Source organism: Sus scrofa, chromosome 8 (assembly GCF_000003025.6).
Source record: "Sus scrofa isolate TJ Tabasco breed Duroc chromosome 8, Sscrofa11.1, whole genome shotgun sequence".
Taxonomy (NCBI): domain Eukaryota; kingdom Metazoa; phylum Chordata; class Mammalia; order Artiodactyla; family Suidae; genus Sus; species Sus scrofa.
In genome coordinates this window covers 78,886,126-78,905,177 of record NC_010450.4, presented here as the reverse complement: position 1 = coordinate 78,905,177, position 19,052 = coordinate 78,886,126, and positions in this window count along the sequence as shown.

Here is a 19,052-nt window from a genome sequence, read left to right as displayed (position 1 = left end):
CTGGAATTTTTTTTTTTTTTTTTTGTCTGTCTTTTTAGGGCTGCACCCACGCCATATGGAGGTTCCCAGGCTAGGTGGTCTAATCGGAGCTGTAGTTGCCAGTCTACACCACAGCCACAGCAATGCAGGATCTGAGCTGTGTCTGTGACCTACTCCACTCTCACAGCAATGCCAGGTCCTTAACCCACTGACTGAGGCAGGGATCGAACCTGCATCCTCACGGATGCCAGTTGGGTTCGTTAACTGCTGAGCCACGACAGGAACTCCTGGTGCTGGATTCTAATGTAAGCAGGGCAGGAAGTTAGATGGGGAAGATGGATGTGAAATCAGAGAGCACAAAGACACACCTGGAATCCACAGAGACTAACCAGACCCCGTACTTCTCTCCCTGTCTCCACACTTGCTATTTTGATGATGCACTGGCCTGCGGGAGAAGCTGGTACCCTTCATCACAGAGCTTAATATGCACATGGTACAGGAGTCAAAAGAAATGAAGTAGGATCCAGAGGCAACTGAAAGGGCTTTAGGCCAGGCTGCACATCCAGCCAATAGAATGAGCCAGGAGTAAGTGATCACATGCACGAGTGGCCAACAGCACCTGGTGCCTCTAGACTGACCTTCCAGACATAAAAAGAATATGGCTGCTTCTTCCCCTTCCAAATCTCATGCAAATTGTCTTTTTATAGCCTCTTAACTCAAAAATATGCAAGGAAGGGATTTCTGGGAAATGTAATTCCAGTTTAGCTAGCCTGACAAAATGCAAATCTACTACAATTCATTTTTCACACTTATACCAAATTTATAAGTGAGGAGCAGTACTCTAAGGCCCTCAGGGTGGAAAAATTAATTAGCTAGTGATTCAAAGAGGACAGTCTAAGAGCTAGGACACCATGACCTAGCTGTCCCACCTGTTCTAGAAATTCCACTTATAGTGCCAACTCATTTACTTCTAATGTAGAAAGCAGTCTTTCCTTATACAAGTGCATGAACCATGGGTATTCATCAGAATGATCTAGTAGAACCATCTCCTTAACTTTTCTTCTTCTCCTTCTCCCACATCCCTGCTTCCTTGCCCACATGCCTGTGAACTCCTGGGGTTGGGACTTTCTTCCCAATTCACTACACCTGAAGGATGGCTCTTATTTCACCAAACAATGTATACATTTAACATTCCTACTAATTGATTTAAACCTGCTTTGAAAAGATGTCCAGTGCTTTATGATAAAAGATATTTCTTGAATATGCAAAATTGCTAAAATTAAGAATTAAGGGACTTTTGCTTCTAGTAGAATGTAGAAAGTCTCAAATGACTATCCAGTGCCAACAATAAGAACAAGCTAAAAAATGAAAGTAAACTATAGTTAAAAACTCTCGAAGCATAATATGACTTGATACTATATCAAAAAAATCAAATCCAGTTGAAACCATCAGAGAGCAGAGGACTGAACCTAATGGAGCTAAAAGAAACTTAAATGAATTAAATTCCCAAAAGGAACAACGTTTTCTTTTCTTTTTTTTTAATTTTGTCTTTTTTTGCCTTTTCTAGGGCTGCTCCCAAGGCATATGGAGGTTCCCAGGCTGGGGGTCTAATCAGAGCTGTAGCTGCCGGCCTACACCACAGCCACAGCAATGCAGGATCCGAGCTGCATCTGCAGCCTACACCACAGCTCATGGCAACACCAGATCCTTAACCCACTGAGCGAGGCCAGGAAGGCCAGGGATCGAATCTGCAACCTCATGGTTCCTAGTCAGATTCATTAACCACTGCGCTATGACGGGAACTCCAGGAACAACTCTTTTTAAAAGAAGAAAGACACATGCCTGCTTTTATCTCTGATGGCAGAAGGAGTAAACCTTCCATGATAAGCATTTGGAAAAACCAGCCTGACTTTGAACAAATGTGGAATTATTGTGTGTGGCTGGGCCATACAGCAGAGAAAGATCACCAGGATTCTTACCAATTTACATATTCCAAGACATACCAACCAGAAAATACTGATTCTTGCTCCAAGTGTTTGAAACCAAAAATAAATCAAGTCTAATGAAAGCTCCTACAAGTCCAGAAATGTATCAACTACAGATTAGACTGACTTTCTATTTCTACATCCTATTTCCCAACCTAGCAGCTCAACATAGGAAAGAACGCACCCTTTGCTAGAGATAAAATATTACTTACTTCCACCTCTACTATTTTTTACATGTGTTGGTCATGAGTTAAAAAAAAATTACAGGCTATGTGAAGGAGCAAAGTGTGACCTAAATTCACGATAAAAAACAAACACTAGAAGCTTACCTAGAGATGACATGATTTTGGAATTAATACAAAACACTTTAAAATAAAAGTGATAAATATGTTAAGGAATATGCAGAAAAGGTTAAAATATGATAAATGTGTGGAATTTCAGTAAAGAAATGAAAACTAGAAAAGAGAACAAAATGATAAGCCTAGAAATGAAAGCTGCAGTATCAGAAATGGAAGAAATCATTCCATAGGGTTAATAGACAATGCATAAGAAAGAAAGACTGAAGAAAAATCAATAGAAAGTATTCAAACTAGTAAACCAGCTATAATGGAAAAAATAAAAATCATTTAAAATAAAAAAGTATCCAAACTAAAGCAAAAAGAGGAAAAAATGAGCAAAAAAAGAACAGAGCATTTGAAACCTTCAGGACAACATTAGATAGTCTAATATATATGAAGTTCCAGTTTCAAAAGGAGAGGAGATGAGAAAATGGGGTAAAAGAAATACTTGAAGAGAAAATATTTGATAAATTTCCAAGATTTATGAGAAACAATAAACCATAGAGCCAAGAAATTCAGCAAACTACAAAGAAAAAAGTCTAGACACATAGTCAAAATGCTGAACACTGAAGAATCATACAAGCAAACAAATTAAAGATATAATAAATTCAAGGGAATAATATTAAAAAGGAATCTGACATCTCATTAGAAACAGTAAAGGCTAGAAGACAATAAAATGTCAACATAGAATTCTAATACCCAGTAAAAATATCCTTCATATCAAAGATTAAGATTTTTTTGGACAGACAAGGCTGAGATAATTCTCCTGTAGGCCTATGCTATAAAAAATGCTAAAAGAAGTTCTTTAAGTTGAAGAGAAATGATGCCAGATGAAAGCCCATAGCTACAGAAAGGAAAGAAGAGCACTAGAAAAATGGTATATTTGTGGGAGAATATAAACAAATATCTATAAAGATCTTCTTTTGTGATTTAAAAATTTTTGAAAAGATGATAATTGTTTAAAGCAAAATACTAACACTGAAAGTTCCCTTGTGGGTCAGCATGTTGTTAAGAACCTGATGTAGTCTCTGTGAGGATGTGAGTTTGATCCCTGGCCTAGCTCAGTGGGTTAAGGATCTGGCATTTTTGCAAGTTGTGGTGTAAGTTGCAGATGCACTTGAACTCAGTGTTGCTGTGGCTGTGACATAGGCTTCAGCTGCAGCTCCAATTGGACCCCTGGCCTGGAAACTTCCATATGCTACAGGTAAGGCCATAAAAAGAAAAAAAAAAAAAAAGCAATAGATTAAGTGTGTTTGAAGAACAAAATATGGCAACAAGAGCTTAAGTGTGGGAAAGGAGTAAGTAGAATTGTACTAAGTTACCTTGATTTTTATGAAATAATGTGTTATTATTTGCATGTACATTGTGATTACATATGGACGCCTATTGTAATCTCTGTAAAGCCACAGTTACTAAAATAATGTGATATTGTCATAGAACAGACAAATGGCTTAGTGGAATAGAATAGCTGAGCGTCCAAAAATGAGCCACATATAAATGGTCAATTAACTTTCAATGAAGGTATCAGTGCAACTCAGTGGGAAAGGAATATCTCCAAAACAAACTGGAACAGTCAAATATACATATGAGAAAAGAGTGAACCTAGACCCTACTTCATTATATAAAATAAAATCTATGGTAGACTAGAGATCTAAATATAAAACTTAGAACCATAATGTTTCTAGAGAAAATATAGAAGAATAATGTCATTCTTAAGATTTCTTAGGAAACCAAGGGCACTAACCATAAAGTTAAAAAAAAAAAATGACAAGTGGGACTTCATCAAAATTAAAAGTTACTGCTTATCAGAAGACACTATTAAGTAAATGAATACACCAGATGCAGTCATATTCACAATACACATATGTGACAAAGGACTTATATGCCAAATTTTAACGAACTCCTACAAATCAATAAGAACATACCACCAGCATAAAAACAGCAAAGTAGGAGTTCCCATTGTGGCTCAGTGGTTAATGAATCCAACTAGGAACCATGAGGTTGTGGGTTTGATCCCTGCTCTTGCTCAGTGGGTTAAGGATCCAGCATTGCCGTGAGCTGTGGTGTAGGTTACAGATGCGGCTTGGATCCCACATTGCTGTGGCTCTGGTGTAGGCCAGTGGCTACAGCTCCACTTAGATCCCTAGCCTGGGAACCTCCATATGCCGCAGGAGCGGCCCAAGAAAAGGCAAAAAGACAAAAACAAACAAACAAAAACAAATAAAAATAGCAAAGTATTTAAATAGACACTTCAAAAGATAGACCCATGGTAAACAAGCATAAGCAAAGTTATTCAATATCCTTAGTCACCATGGAAATGCAAGCTAAAACCACAATTTCATACCCACTAAATGGCTGATATCAGAAAGATCGGCAATGAATTACTATGAACAAGGATGGAGAGCAACCATTTTGGAAAACTGACAATTTGCTATATGAATACATAAGCCTACCCTATAACCAAGTAATTCCACTCTTAGATATTTTCCCAAGGGAATTTATTACTATGTTCACAAAAAAAAAAAATTCACTATGAGTTCAGAAAAGCCTTATTCTTAGTAGTCAAAAACTTGAAGTAATTTAAATGTCCATTAATAGGGAATGGAATACAATTCAGCAATAAAAAGGAACAAACTACTGATAAATCAACAATATGGATGCATCTCGCAAGCATAATATTGAGTGAATGAAACCAGACACAAAAGAATATATATTCTATGACTAGTTATAAGAAGTCCAAGACCCACAGAAGGTACCATACCTATGATAATAGAAATCAAAACACGGTTGTTTGAAGCAGAAAGGACTGACTTGTAAGAACAAGAGATAATATTCTGGAATGATAGAAATACATTCTAGATCTCAATTTAGGTAGTGTTACATGGGTGTATACAATTTTTAAAACTCATCAACTACATACACAATTAATATCTGTGCATTTTGGAGTTCCCGTCGTGGCTCAGTAGTTAACGAATCCGACTAGGAACCATGAGCTTGAGGGTTCAATCCCTGCCCTTGCTCAGTGGGTTGGGGATCCGGCATTGCCGTGAGCTGTGGTGTAGGTTGCAGATGCGGCTCGGATCCCGCGTTGCTGTGGCTCTGGCATAGGCTGGTGGCTACAGTTCCAATTGGACCCCTAGCCTGGAAACCTCCATATGCCGCAGAAGCGGCCCAAGAAATGGCAAGGAGTCAAAAAAAAAAAAAAAATCTGTGCATTTTATTGTATGTAAGTTGTCTCAACAAAAAAGTGTAAAGTTAAAATACATACACTGAAACTATATAAGGTAGCTGCAATGATGGTTTTACCGCTTACCATCTAACCCACCTGTACAATAGTAAGCAAGCACTGATTCTGAGCTTCCTGGAAACTAAGGTCAAGAGAAGGTCCATATTTTACCTGAGAGAAAAGGCCTTTGGCACATAAAGGATTGTTAACACGTGAATGAGCCTAAACACATGACATTTGCTAGCAGTCACCTTGAAGCTAGCTCAGGGCCATCATCTTACCACCAAACTTTAGCTTCATTGATGGCAGCAGCCTTCTCAATGTGCATTCTGCTTCCATTCCTTTCTCCCTCCAATCTATTCCTCAACTTAGTATCAGAGATATTTAAAAACAAACAAATATGGCAGTGACTCCCCATTGACTACAAATAAAATGCAAACTTGGCTGTAGTGTGAAATATAAGATATTATATGACCTCACTCCTATGGTCCTCTCTAGCCTCATCTGCTAACCACCCCTTGCTTCGTACCTAAAGTCTTGGAAAACCCAGTTGTTAAAGTGTCCTTGCACACACTGTGTTGTTTAAAATCCTCTCCTCTTGTGCATGCCCTTCCCTGGGCCCAGAGTGCCTTTGCAGCCTGCCTTATCCTCTGTGACTTAGTCATCCTTTTCAGACTTAGCCCAAGTGTCGTCTTTTTAGGCTATGTTCCTTGAACCTTCATGTTCTCACAATACCAGGTATAGTCCTCTAGCTTAGAACTTAGGATATATTAAGCTCATCAATGAATAATGTCTGGAGCATCTACTGTGCCCCAAGCACTGTTTCAACCCTTAGATTACATCAGTTAACTAAATACACCACATTTATGTCAGGTAATTAAATTTTTTTTGGCTGAGCCCGTGGGCATGTGGAAATTCCTGGACCAGGGAACCAGAGCCTCAGCAGTGACAATGCCAGATCCTTAACCTGCTGAGCCACCAGAGAACTCCCAAATTTGTTAATTTCCCTTGTGCAGCTAAACCACAAATTCCGTGATGCTAAGCCATAGTTTGTAGCTGCAGCACCAAGCACTGTGTCTGGCACATAATAGCTGCTCCTTATGTTGATGGGATAGGGCATGACATCTCCATGTGGATTAGGAGGAATGAGAAGGAGGGATTTGGAGCCTGAGAAGCACAAGCCATAGGGGAGGACTCTTCAGCTGTGGGAACAGCAGCGCAGCTCTGAAAACCACGGGGGGTTGAAGTGCAGAAACCAGACTTCACTGACTCCATGACTTTGCCCAGATCTGCCCCTACATGAAGCAGCCAGAAATAATTTCAAGACCACATAGGGCTGAGTTTTGAGTGGTGGCAGATCCCCGCTGACATCCCAAAGAGGAGTTTGCCCCCCTCCATCCCAAACCAGATGTCTTTGGATGGCAGTCTGCTTTCTCTCACCCTGGGGTGGCCAGACGGGAAGTTGGATTAGAGGTAGGTGGGCAGCCGGGTGAGGGTTTTAAAAATTATATTCCACGACTGATTGCCAAAGATTATGTATGAGGTGTGATTATGAAGTAATGAGAGCCATTTTCATGTGTGACTTGTCTTATGTTTTAATCACACCTCATATATGGAATGCGTGTCATTTTATACAATGTCGGAAAATAACCACAACCTAGGGTATTTGGCAGGAAATGTTAAATTGTGACTGAGTGCTCTTTTGCAAGGTAACTGTACCCTGGTTTCACTTCAGAGCATGTATGTAATTAAGACTATGAAGAGTCTTTTCTTTGGAGAATATGTAATTCCAGGCATGTTACCTATGAAATGAAGAAAGAAACATTATATTTATAAAGTTGTGATCATCTAAATACTTCATGGTCTTTTGACAATTCTTATAAATTATTTGGCAATAATGATAAAAAATAAACGTATTATAAATATATATATTATATACACTTGGAATTAAAAAGTTAAAATTATGGAAGTGAGAATATTAAAGGATTTTCATACTAAATAATTACCATAATTTTTGCAAGCATTTACCATTATTACCCAAAGATCTTCTAGTGGAATTAGGGATTTGACAGACATGAAAACACTAACATTAAAACATATGGAGTTCTTTTTTTCGGCCACGCCTGCGGCATGCAGAAGTTCCCAGGCTAGGGATCAAACCCATGCCACAGCAGTGACAACACTGGATTCTTAAACTGCTGAGCTACTAGGGAACTGCAAGGCATATGGGCTTTAAAAATTTTTATTTAAGTGAGGTATAGTTGATTTATAATGTTGTGTTAGTTTCACACAAACTAACACTAAGGTGTGTAGCAAAGTGATTCAGTCATATGTATATATATTCTTTTTCTGATTCTTTTCCATTATAGGTTATTATAAGATACTGAATATGAACTTTTTTTAACAGTTCTTTTTTTTTTTTTTCTTTTTACAGCCATACCTGTGGCATATGGAAGTTCCCAGGCTAGGGGTCAAATCAGAGCTGTAGCTGCTAGCCTGTGCCACAGCCACCATGACACCAGATCCGAGCCACATCTGCAACCTATGTCACAGGTTTTGGTAACACTGGATCCTTAACTGACTGAACTAGGCCAAGGATCGAACCTTCATCCTCACAGATGTTATGCTGAGTTCTTAACCTGCTGAGCCATAATGGGAACTCCTAATAGGTCTTACTGTAGCTAAAAGAACTGACTAAGCAAGAGAATAACCATATTTTAAGAACCTAAGATATGAAGTTAAAAATGTCAAAAGCAAAAAAAAAAAGAAAGAAAAGAACAGAACAAAGGGTGGGGAAAAAAATGTATACATGTAAGTGTAACTTGGTCCCCATGCTGTACAGTGGAAAAATAAATTAATTAATTAAAAAAAAAAGAAATACAAAAAGAAAATTAGCCAACTATGAGGTTGATAATAATTGGATTCTCTCCTCCACCACAGGGAACTAAATATTGACTAACTGTCAATATTAGATCATGAGGGACAAACAGGGCCAACCCAGCATGAGAAGTAGAAATGTCAGCAGAAGCCAGAGTTGTACCCAGCAGACTATGAAAGGGAAATTTAAAGAGCCATTTAATCTGGAGTGTGTAATTTTCAAAATGACTTAGAGCAGTAGTTCTCAAACTTTATGACTCACAGAAATCATTGGGAGTGCAAATTCCTCAGTAAGGGTAGAACAAAGATCTGCATTTTATTCTGACATAGGGGTCTTCAGATCATGTTTTTAAAGTAGCATGCAAAAAGCAGAAATTATTTTATAATTAAGATTTTTTCACTATGACTTTGCTACATAAATAAATAGTGAAAAGATTGAGATTTTTAAAATTCAGCAATACTTTTACTCGGGAAGTAAATTAATTTAATATTTCCCTAGGAGTTCATACTGTGGCTTAGTGGTAATGAACCCAACTAGTATCCATGAGGATGGGGGTTCTATCCCTGGTCTCGCTCAGGGGGTTAAGGATCCAGTGTTGTCATGAGCTGTGGTGTAGGTCACAAACCAGCTCAGATCTGGCATTGCTGTGGCTGTGGTGTAGGCTGGCAGCTGTAGCTCCGATTCAACCCCATAGCCTGGGAACTTCCACGTGGCACAGGTGCGGCCCTAAAAAGAAAAAGAAAAAAAAAAAAAGCAGCAGCAGCAAAATAAATAAATAAAGTGTAGAAATAAAAATGTTTCCCCTATGTTTAATTATGTGAGGGGTCTGTATCCTTTAGGGTATATAAGAGAATGCAGTGAGAACTTGATTATTCTCAGGATTATGATTAATGACTTGAAAGTCATGAAGGGATAGGAGAAATAATATAAATTTTAAGGTTCACTTTTCAAAGTTAGCGTTTACAGTGTTGCCAGAGGGTGATGATTTGACTTTGAAACCTGGCTGGAGGCATTCATATGTGTATGGGTCTAATTTGAGTATGCAAATGCAGACTTCTGTTTGAGAAGCCCTTTTGCAAATTTTGCCCAGAATTGCAAATGCAAGCTCAGAATGTGCTACTCCCACAGCCTCCGAAGGGTCCAAAGTTGAGCTGGTCCCAGCTGCCAGGGGATTCTACCATTTGTGAAAGCAGCAGCTGCCACTTCTCTGGTCCATGTTGATGTGAAACCCCCAAGCAAAATAAAAGATTGGCATCTGGGCTTAATTTTACTTTGATAGAAACTTTATCATGCTATGTTTGTAATGATTCCAAGGGGATTTTTAAAAATAATTAATGAGAAGGATACATTTCTCAAAATTCCCAACTGAGTTCTCATGCATGTTTTGTTACAAATACATCTGTCATGGAAAACAGGATCTTATTACTTGTACTAATATAAAAGGGGATTGATATATAAGGTATTATATGAGAAAATATAGGAAAAAAACCCAAATTTTAATCCAGTTTAATTGTGACATTTCCAGATACTTTAATTTTTAATTAAAAAAAAAATTGGTGGTACCTGTGGCATGCAGAAGTTCCCAGGCCAAGGATTAAACATGCACCACAGCAGTAACCAGAGCCACAGTGGTGACAATGCTGAATCCTTAACCCACTGAGCCACCAGGGAACTCCCCACATAGGCTGTAAAATCACTGGAAATACATTTATGAAAATGGCAGGAGGGAGACAGCTTCCATTCCAATACCATTAGTAGTGAGGGGAAGAGAGGAACACATGTAAAATACGAATTATTGCTATTATACAAGGATGTACAAATCAGAAAAGGGGCAAAAAGTAGAGAGTGGACCACTTTATCTGGAGAAAACGAAAAATTCTCCCTAGAAAAAAAGTGAGCTGAGACTTTTGAAATACGACTAGACTGGAAGGAAAAGTGCATCGCAGGCAGGACATTATGGGAATATCACGGGAATTTGAGGAACACCAGCAGTTTGACAAGGTACAGGGTGGAGCAGATACATGTCAACAATGGAGACATAGACAGAAACATGGAGGCCAGTTGATGAGCTCTGGCTGGACATTCAGCAGAACTGTGGGGGTAAGGCTCTTGCATCAGGACCTTTTAACAGCCCCGCAGGTGATTACTGTGTGTGTTGCTAAGATTGATAACTACTGCCCCAAAGAATCCTCTTCAATTTTAACATACGTGCTGTAGGAGTTCCCATGGCGGTGCAGTGGAAACGAATCTGACTAGGAACCATGAGGTTTTCCGGTTTGATCCCTGGCCTTGCTCAGTGGGTTAATGATATGGCGTGGCTCTGGCATAGACCGGCGGCTACAGCTTCGATTAGACCCCTAGCCTGGGAACCTCCATATGCCACAGGTACGGCCCTAAAAAGACAAAAAAAAAAAAACCCAAAAAACAACAACAAAAAAAGTGCTGTATGTGAACATTCCGCATTTCAATGTGAAGTGTATGTCATACATGTAACACTAAAACGCAAACATTTCTTTACATGACTGCTGCACACAAAAAGTCTATTACTGTCATTGTTGTTAGGATAACCTGTGTGCAAGGGATTTGAGAAAGGAGATGGAGATCCAGATAGGAGGCCTGGAAAGTAAGTCTGGTAATTAGCCTGAAGCCAGGCAACATCGCAGGGGATAAATAAGAGTGGACCTAAAGGAGTTCCCGTCGTGGCGCAGTGGTTAATGAATCCGACTAGGAACCATGAGGTTGGGGGTTCGGTCCCTGCCCTTGCTCAGTGGGTTAAGGATCTGGCGTTGCCGTGAGCTGCGGTGTAGGTTGCAGACACGGCTCAGATCCCGCATTGCTGTGGCTCTGGCATAGGCTGGTGGCTACAGCTCCGATTCGACCCCTAGCCTGGGAGCCTCCATATGCTACGGGAGCAGCCCTAGAAATGGCAAAAAAAAAAAAAAAGAGAGGACCTAAAAAATAGGAAGGAGACCTAAGTGACAAGACGTGGTCACAGATGCAGGGATAAGGACAAGAAGTAATCAAGGGTGGCTCTGAGGGCTCTGGTCTGGATGGCCTATGCTTGGCATGAATCTCCTCCACTGAAAATGTTCAGGTCTTACCCCTCCCATCCAAAGCAGCAGGAATAGCACTCCTTCCATGCCTTCTCTGCTGTTCCTGATAGTCATCTCTCTTTCTTCTGACCATCCTTAGAACCTTACCTGTATTTCACTGTGCTACTCATCATTCCTAGCCACTAGCTGAAATCATGCACACATGAGTCTGTATAGAAAGTGTTCTGTTCAAAGTCTCAGCCCTCCACATCCCAAACCTTACACAACATTGTGTGCATAAACGGAATCATGCCTGTTATACCTCCTGGAAGTCTCTACTTTGAGCTGACGCTTCAAAGCCACTGTTGTGTTTTGTTTGCCTGCCACACGCGGAAGTTCCCAGGCCAGGGATTGAACCCACACCACAGAAGCCACTGAGCCACTGCAGTGACAATTAGGATCCCTAACCTGCTGCGCCACAAGAGAACTCCAGAAGCCAGTGTTCTAAATCTTCTGTGTATCATGGACCCTGCTGGCGACTGACAGGCAATCTGCTCAAACTAGGGGCTCCTTTCAGAATAACATTTTTGAAACAATAAAACAAATTTACAAGAGAAACATGGTTGTCAAAATAGTTTCGAAAAACAAATGTGTACTATACTACTATGTGTTTTTAATGAATGCACTAACATAGCAAATACTAAAAAAAATAAAATATAAACAAATTAAAAATAAATTTATCTTTAAAGACTTATCAGTGGGAGGTCTATTGTTGCTAGACGGAATAAGAACATTAAGCTCTGGAGAGATCTTTGAAAAAGCTATAAGCATGTCATGTTGGATAAATAACTGATGTCAATTTTTTGTTATTATTTGTTACACATGTTAAAAATGCTGATGTGTAAATGCAAATTTCTTGCAAGTGAATTAAAGCTTGTATAGCTTCTTTACAAGACAAGAATAGCTTTGTCAAAGAACACCTGAATTCTCCAAGGGTTTTTAATTAAACTCCAACTGGAGATTATTCTCTTTAACCTAAGACTAACGAATTCCCCTTTGGCTAGTTCATCATCTTAATACAATTTATATCAAAAAGAAAGGAGTTCCCATCATGGCACAGCAGAAGCAAATCTGACTCGTGTCCATGAGGTTGTGGGTTCAATACAGGGCCTTGCTCAGTGGGTTAAGGATCTGGCGTTGCCGTGAACTGTGGTGTAGGTCGCAGGCATGGCTCAGATCCCAAGTTGCTGTGGCTGCGGTATAGGCTGGCAGCCACAACTCCTATTCGTCCCCTAGCCTGGGAATCCCCATATGCCACAGGTGTGGCTCTAAAAAGACAAAAGACAAAAAAAAAAAAAGAAAAAGAAAAATAGAGGGGTTCCTATGTAGCTCAGGGGCTTATGAATCCAGCCATTGTCATTGCTGTGGCTTGGGTCACTTCTGTGGCGCAGGTTCGACCCATGGCCCAGGAACTTCTACATACTGGGGGTTTGGCCAAAAAAAAGAAAATAGTAATGGTCCCTGGTTCAACTTTGATGCTATCAAGATAAAACAATAACTAGTAAGGCTTTCTTAAACATTTCCAGATGTTTTCAAATTTCTCTTTTCAAAGAAATTGACAGAGAATTTTGTATGTCATCTTCATAAAGCATCTGCTAACCCTCAACGCCAGCATTGAGGGTTAGCAGAAATATTTCACAATAGCTGCATAGGCAAGAATGTTTGTAGATTTCCAAGAATATCCATTAAGGTGACATTAGAACTTATGCACTCTGTTCAAAAGGCCTTGCTGCCTTACAGAGAGTTAAGAATTCTTATTAAAACTGCCTAGTTCTGCAAAAATTTAAGAACTAATTCCTCATATCGATCAACAAACAATCAGATGGGTCATCCTGTAAATCAGCATAAATGTCTGGTACATCTCTGTAGGACTACGTGACTTCATGTGTGGTGAAGGTAGAGAGTTGACCAATATCTGGCCAGCAACACTGTACAGTATCTGTAGACAAAAAGATTATGATCTAGTGTGATCTTTTCTTTTCTTTTTTTTCTTTTTAGGACCACGCCCTTGGCATATGGAAATTCCCAAGCTAGAGGTCAAATCAGAGCTACAGCTGCCAGCCTACGCCACAGCCACAGCAATGCAGGATTCAAGCCACGTCTGTGACCTACACCATGGCTCACGGCAATGCCGGATTCTTAACCCACTGAGCAAGCCCAGGGATTGAACCCATATTCTCATGGATACTAGTTGGGTTCATTGCTGCTGTGCCACAATGGGAACTTCCTGATTTTTCTAACATTTATTTATTATTAAAGTATAGTTGATTTACAATGTTGTGCAATAGAACAACTCCTATTCTAAAGGGAAAACTGAGATTTCAAATTTACTTCTGAAATTCCAAAGGAAAAATATCCTATGTAATTCTCCAAGGTTAGTGTACTCATAAAACCTCATGGTCCAAACCACCTTTGGTGGGGGAGGTGTTATATTAATAATATCACTAGAACATATAATTGTCCCTAAACAAGATCATCCTGGGCAAACCGAGATATTTAGCCCTGCTAACCAAGGTAGAGAGAAGGTTAAAATGGAATAAAAATATACTGCAGAAGTCAAAGGTAGCTTTAACAGAGATTCAGTTCTCCCCTTTTACAAAGAATCATGGAATCTAAGAGAATTAGTGACTCCAAATTAACAGGTTAAATTTTCGCATACATCTTAGCAGACATCCTATGCCATATCTTGCATAGACACCATATGCAATAATGTAATTGTCTTGTGTGTGAAAATGATTTAAATGAAGTTTTTTGGCACAATGCAAAATTTGCATTGGTCTAATACCCACTTTCTATTAAAAACGTATCCTAGTTTGGGAAAGTTATCTTAACGTGCAAGCCTAAATTACGAAAGCATTTAAAAGATGAATTTTTGCTCAATGACTGTATCATCACCTATTGTAATCTGGGATTTTACAGTAATTTATGAGCTACTTATACAAGAAAAGTAGACTAGGCATCAATGTGGTTGACCATTTGCCTATATCTTGGTGTTTAAAGGCTTGAGTGAGCAAGGTCATTGGAGCTTGCTGAACTTGAGGCTTCCTTTGCAAGCTCACTAGGGTGTAGAGTCCCAGTGCCCCAGAGACACAGATGCCAGGAAGAGGTAGGCCTTTGCAGTCTCTGAAGTTCTCCTCAAGAGCCAAGGAAAGATATCTTTCTAAAGAAAACCTCAGAAGGCTGAGTGAGAATCACAGGCTATTCTTCATGGAGGCACAAAACTGAGCAGAGGAGAGAGAACTGGGAGGAAGAGGAGAAAACACCCCAAGGTCCTCCATGTGCCAGGTATTCAATGTATTCCTTCATTTAATAATAAACATACACAGGTGTCATTATTCCTGTCTTTCTGTTGAGGGAATTTATTATTAAAAGAAGTAAAGCAGTTGCTGGTGGTCACAAAGCTGGGAAGTGCCAGAGTTAAGTTTTGAACCTGACCCCTCAGTCCAGAGCATTTTCTGCTCCACACTGACACCACACCCCAGTTAGAGATACCAAGAAGGACATCGTGATTCCTGGGACCCCTTCTGGCCCCTGGAATATCATGTCTACCTCCTTCTGAATCCAGGACTTAAGAATGGCAGGCAGACAGGCAGGAAGGCCTGAGTCCCTAAGAGAAGTCTAGATCCTTTGGGGGCCAGGAAAGTGTTTCTTAGAAGAATAAAGTAGTTTTTTGTTGTTGTTGTTTTTTGTTTTTTCTTTTTAGGGCTGCACCCACAGCACATGGAAGTTCCCAGGCTAGGGGTTGAATCAGAGCTACAGCTGCTGGCCTACACCACAGCAACACAGGAAACAAGCCACGTCTGCAACCTATACCACAGCTCACAGCAACTCCAGATCCTCTACCCACTGAGCGAGTCCAGGGATCGAACCCACATCCTCATGGACCCTAGTCAGGATCATTAACCACTGAGCCATGAAGGGAACTCCCTAAAGTAGATATTAAGGTTAAGTCACTACTGCTACAAATGTTGTTGCGCTAGAAAGAACAGGAAGTCACTTTTTTTTTTTTTTTTTTTTTTTTTCAAATCTCAAGATTTTTCACAGCACGATGCAATTGTTACCATGACACAACACACTCACTGGGCTGTCAACCAAGTCATATATGATTTATATTCACCATAATGCCAATATAAATTCGTCGCAACATGTGTAGAAAACATGGCTTGAAATATTGTTTCATCAATCTTTTTTCCCTGTCCATAGTCTATCCCATAACTTTAGGCCTGAGCTGTGTAATGGAGCTGTTTCTGATTAACAAAATTAGTTTCCACTCCCCTTTGTGTTAACATGTAACACAAAAAGTCTTAACTTGAAGATAAGACTGATTGCCCTCTTTGAGAAAGGAGCTTTCAACAGAAATCACGGTTCACTGGAAAACTTTCCCTTGAGATATAAACCACAGGGAAAAAATAAAACAGAAACAATAATGAAAAATTATCAGAAACTTAAGTTTTTATCCTAAAAGGCAGTTTCAATTGAATAAGCAAGTTGCATTTGTGCGGTTTGTATTTATCTATCATATTTTTCTCTCAAGATACTCAAATGTAAATTTCATTCTGCCATTCATTCAATAATTTTTTAGCACCAACAATTTTTCACACATCAACTATGGGCTAGGTAAGCATTGCAAATACGGGAGTAAACAGGACAGATGCAATACCTGCCCTCATGGAGTTCACAGACTAAGCAGAAATAAAAAACTGTTTTAAAATACTCAGTCTTTAAACCTCAATTCTCTGGCTCTAGATGTCTCTGCAGACAGAGTCAGAGTGTGCAAAAAGAACAAGAGATTTTAAATCAAAAGACCCAAGTTCTCACTTCAGTTCTGCCATTATTTCCATGAACATATTACTTAGAACTCTTTGTTAGAAATAATAGAAACCAGCTTACATCAGTTTAGGCACAAACCAAGTTTATTATAAACATATGTAGCAGGATAGATATTCTTAAACATGTAAATATTACCATTTTCTCTCTGAACTTCGATTTCCTCTCTACCCAGTTTCCAGGGGTTTGTGATGAGTAATAAAGATAAGGAGAGGAAAGAACAAGAGGAAGAGACATGGGGGGTGGGTGGGGAGGGAAGTGAGAACAGGGACACATAAATCCACATATGCTGAAGTGGAAACAGGAGTTATTTGTCATATGAATAGTTTCAAAATAGGCCTGAGGACTAGGAATTAGATGAAAGTGGCCTTTTTAAAAGAATATGGGTTGTGAACTGTCTTCAAGAGACTCGAGATAATATTGGAATTCTTGGGGTTTCTTGGTGGCTCAGTGAGTCAACGATCCAGTGTTGTCACTGTAGGGGCTCAGGTCACTGCTGCGGTGAGGGTTCGATCCCTGGTCCTGGAACTTCCAAGGGTGCAGCCAAAAAAAAAAAAAAAAGATTGGAATTCTAAATTATTTTTTGCATGATATTTCATGATTCTTGCAAACTCTGGATCACGCAAAAGTCCTACTTCCCTTAGAGTTATGTGCAATGAGTTCTTTATTTCATTTTAAAGCACTGTTTTCCAATAAAAATGACATGTCTTCTCTAGTCTATCCAACTACTTGTTCCAAGCTGTAACATAGATGCAAGCCTGCACCTAAAACCATTCTCCACCCCCATGCCCATCCCCCTATCCCATCCCCCACCCTGTCTCTTCTCCAGTTTAGCTACTTATGACAGGCAGATGACCAACACTCCAGAGCCCTGCTGGGCAAACCATTTGACTTTTGGTCACGTTTCCAAAGTCTCTTGGAAGGACCTCTGACTGACCCAGTTTGAGTTAGATATCTGCTCCTGATCCAAACACTGTGGGAAAGGCACTCACATCTGTGTCTTCAGTCTCTAGAACAAGTTGTGGTTTTGTTCCCTCTATGCTTTTATGTGCTTGCCTATAAAATGAAGATAATTTTAATTATCCAGTCTTAGCACAGGATTACCGTGATTTTTTTTCTTCTTTTTCAGCCACACTCATGACACATGGAAGTTCCCAGGCCAGGGATCAAATCCGAGGCACAGCTGTGACCTGTGCCACAGCCGGGGCAATGCTGGATCCTTTGCGCACTGCACCAGGCAGGGATAGAATCCATACCTGTGCAGCAACCTGCTCAGCGAGATCCTTAACCCACTGTGCTACAGTGGGAACTCAATTTTTTTTCCTGCAGGATTACTGTGTTTTTAATTGAGTAAATATAGATAAAAGTGACATAGTAACTGTAAAGTTCTCTTTAAATGATTTATATCAAAATACATGAAAGCAATGTGTTTGTTTTTTATAATCACAATAACATAATGACGCCAGTTCTGCACCTACTCCCAAACAACCCTTTTAACTTAGAGCCAGTGCGTCTGCTTTACTATTCAAACAACAGCAGCACCATTCCACAGCAGTGTTGGTTACCTTTTGGGAGCCACAGCTCCCAACTAGGGAGCCTGTTTCCACAAAAACACTCCTACATTCCTAAATGTAACATTCTATATATGATTTCAGGGGCTCCATAAACCCGCTAACCTACCATTTCTAGCTCAAGATGCAGACAGCACCCTCAGAAACTTAGTAACCTCTTTTCTCCATTGACAAAAAAAAAGGGGACAATCACCTTCAATAGATTTCACTGTCACAATTGAATAAGAGCAGAAAATCAGAGGCAGAAAGAAAAAAAAAAAATCCTCTTAAAAGGTTACAAATTTCATTTTTATCACTCCAAAGACCATTTCCTTTTCCATTTATCAAACAGTAAGCATTCTCCCTTGTGTCATGGGAATGGGAATTAATGAATTTCTGTCTTATTTCCTTCGGATAGAAAAAAAATTTTTTTTTTTTTTGCTTTTTTTAGGGCCGCACCTGGGGCACATGGACGTTCTCAAGCTAGGGGTTGAATTGGAGTGGCAGCTGCCAGCCTACACCACAGCCACAGCAATGCAGGATCCGAGACACGCCTGCAACCTACACCACAGCTCTCAGCAATGCCAGATCCTTAACCAAATGAGTGAGGCCAAGGATCGATCCCGCTTCCTCACGGATACTAGTCAGATTCGTTTCTGCTGTGCCACAACGGGAACTCCTTGAAAGAAATTTTTTTTAATTCATGAGGGTAATGTTACCCAATATGAACACTCATATTATCAGGTTCTACTATAAGACAATAAAATTCTGAAAATAAATCTTATAGATTATTCATAATCAGAGATACATATTCAAAATGAGATGTCAACATGTCCACTCAATTTGCATTTAAATATAGCTAATTTCTAGTTAGTTTTGGTTTCCGTATGTTTAGACGGTATTCTAATTAAACCAGAAAGGTGATTATTTATTCTATTAATTGTCTGACTCCCTAATAAGGTAAGTGGGTAAACCCCATGAGCATAAACAGGCCATCTAGATAATTTGGGCCAAATCCACGTCTTATAAGTAGATCTTCTGCTTGAAGTATGTGGAAATTGTCCCATCTACCCACACAGAGCTGAAGCTATTTCAACAGATAAGGACAAAGTGTCAAGTCATATTTGCTGTTGGTCATCACATGCCATCTAACATAGTAAGTCACATGGACATTTAC